The sequence below is a fragment of the Zea mays genome, chromosome 3, assembly GCF_902167145.1.
Source record: "Zea mays cultivar B73 chromosome 3, Zm-B73-REFERENCE-NAM-5.0, whole genome shotgun sequence".
Classification (NCBI taxonomy): domain Eukaryota; kingdom Viridiplantae; phylum Streptophyta; class Magnoliopsida; order Poales; family Poaceae; genus Zea; species Zea mays.
In genome coordinates, this window is record NC_050098.1 from 34,327,765 (window position 1) to 34,330,787 (window position 3,023).

Genomic DNA, 3,023 nt, shown 5'->3' on the forward strand with positions numbered 1-3,023 from the left:
GGAGAGGGTTTGGGGAAAAAAAAGGGGGGGATGAGGGGGGGGGGCGGCTGGGCCTTTTTGGGCCCAAGAGGGGGCGCCAGGGCGGCTGGGCCGGCCGGGGTCGGCCCACGGCGCGGGAGAGAGAGAAAAAGAGGAGAGAGAAAGAGAGAGAAAAAAGAAAGAAAAGATCTTCTCCTCATTTTCGAAATCCGATCTTTCTACATGAATGCATTTGCACTTTCAAAGCAATCAAAAGAAATGCAAGGTTCGGCATGGTGCATCAAACAACATAAAGTATTTAGGGTTTTTCTTACACGGGAATTCCAAACCGAATCCCGCTAGAACTTTGGAAAAGGTCAAGGTTTAGCGAAGGGAAAGAGAAAAAGAAAAGGTAACGCCCGAATTTTGGCGAGTAAAGAAAAGAAAAAATTCAACTGCAAAATTCGGGGCGTTACACCCTGCCTTCGGGAGGCAGAGCTTTTGGCCCGTCGGACTGCGGCATCCTCCAGGAGATTCTTGAGTTCTCCCTGGATACGCCACCCCTCGGTGGTGGATGGTTCCGGCATCGCTCAGAGTAGTATTGCTGCTGCAGCCAGGTTCTGGCCGACCCCACTGGAAGCCAGGGGCAGCCTTACCCCAGCATCGTCAGCGATGCGGTGTTGGACGTCCTGGGGCAGATGACGCGCTTCTCCGGCTGGTGCTCGGCCTGCCCACTCCTGCCCGATGTTCTGCCGGAGCTGCACAAATTGTCCTACTTCCTCATCGAGCTTGGCCTGCATATCGCGGATTTGCTCGAGCTGTGCATCCTGACCCCCTGCAGGGACTAGGACCACAACTAGCTCCCGAAGGATGTCAACGCGAGGTGCAGGCTTAGGGGGATCGCCGTCCTCCGGCATACCAAGGTGGTTGCCTTCGTCGAGACCCCCTAGATCGACGTGGAAACATTCGCGACTTGGGCCACAGTCCTCGTTGCCGAGGCTGTGGCTATCATCGGAGCAAACGGAGAGGCACTAGTCACACGCGGTCATGAAGTCCCGCATGGCACTGGGGTTCCCGAGCCCGGAGAAATCCCAACCATAGTCGGGCTCGTCATCTTCCTCGGAACCCGGAGCCCATAGGTCGAGACGACCGTCAATTGGTCCCAGGTTGACCACATATGATACCCCGGAAGGTTCGGATATGCCTTTATGAAAGCGTCCACCGAAGCGGGGTCGCTTGGTGGGTCGAAGCTGAATCTAAAAGGCAAAGGGTGGAAAACGGACGGTACCTCTTGATCGACGGATGGTGACGGAGTCGCGTCGGGGGCGGACTGCACCGTTATCTCAGGTACGAGGCTAACGCCCAGCAGGTCCTTCGCGAGCGTGCTGGCGTCATCCATCCATTTGGGGTTGGCGTGTTGCGGGGAAACGACGCCCGTCTTCGTCTCAGACGCAAGGTCGACGCCCGACGTGTCCCCCGCTGGGGCGCCGGCATCGTCGACTCGCTCGACAGCCGACGAGGTGCCGCCTCCTGCTTGGCCATGGTTGCCCCGCCTCTTCCTCCGTCGGTGGGGAAGGTGACGGGACAGACCCGGATGCTGCTCTTCCGCCACGAGGGGAAGACGTCGTCGATTCCGCCGCCGGCGGGCGGGCTGACGGCCGCCATTGTCGTTGTCGCGCGGCAGAGGAAGGAGTACCATGTCGTAGCTGCCATCGAGGGACATGAACTCAAGACTCCCGAAACGGAGCAGCATCCCGAGCTGGAGAGGTTGCTGGAGACTACCCATCTGGAGCTTGACGGGAAGCTGTTCGTCAACACGCAGCAGGCCCCTACCTGGCGCGCCAACTGTCGGCGTTTCGACCCTAGGGGGTCCCTGGACCGACGAGTAAATTGTCGCTGCGTGTCCCAGCCTAGATGGGTTAGCGCGAGACGGAACACAAGGGGGAAACAATAAGGGGAACCGCGGCTCGTGTTGTCCTGCGCCCAGGGCGGATGCGCTTGCAGTAGGGGGTTACAAGCGTTCGCGAGGGAGAGAGAGAGAGCCTGCTCGCCAGCCCGTCCTCCCGCGCGGCCACCTTTTTCGTACGAGGGCCCTGGACCTTCCTTTTGTAGACGTAAGGAGAGGGCCCAGGTGTACAATGGGGGGTGTAGCAGTGTGCTAACGTGTCCGGCAGAGAGGAGCCAGAGTCCTATGTACATGCCGACGTGGCTGTCGGAGAGGTGTTGGTGCCCTGTTCATGTGATGTCGTGGCCGTCGGAGGAGCACTTAAACCCTGTAGAAGCACAGCTGTCGGGGATGTCGGGACCTTGCTGACGTCTCCTTGCTTCTGTAGGGAGCTGAGAACCGCCGTCGTCATGGAGCACGTGGGGTGTCATCATTACTCGTTTTACCGGGGCGAGCCAGATGGGACGCCGATCTTGTTCCCCGTAGCCTGAGCTAGCTAGAGGTAGGGTAATGATGTACCCCCTACGACGTGGTCGGTCCAAGCCCATGGTCGGGCGAGGCGGAGGCTCCTCCGAGGTCGAGGCTGAGTCCGAGCCCTAGGGTCGGGCGAGGCGGAGACCGTCGTTCGAGGTCGAGGCTGAGTCCGAGCCCTGGGGTCGGGCGAGACGGATACCGTCGTCCGAGGTCGAGGTTGAGTCCGAGCCCTGGGGTCGGGCGAGGCGGAGACCGTCTTCCGGGGTCGAGGTTGAGTCCGAGCCCTGGGGTCGGGCAAGGCAGATTCTGTCGTTCGAGGTCGAGGTTGAGTCCGAGCCCTGGGGTCGGGCGAGGCGGAGTCCGTCCTCTGGGGTCGAGGTTGAGTCCGAGCCCTAGGGTCGGGCAAGGCGGAGTCCGTCCTCCGGGGTCGAGGTTGAGTCCGAGCCCTGGGGTCGGGCGAGGCGGAGCTTCCTATGGCGCCCGAGGCTGGACTTGGCTGCTGTCAGCCTCACCCTGGCGGGTGGCACAACAGTCGGAGCAGTGCAGGCGGCGCTATTTTCCTGTTAGGTCGGTCAGTGGAGGGGCGAAGTGACTGCGGTCACTTCCGCCTTGTCGACTAAGGAGCGCGCGTCAGGATAAGGTGTCA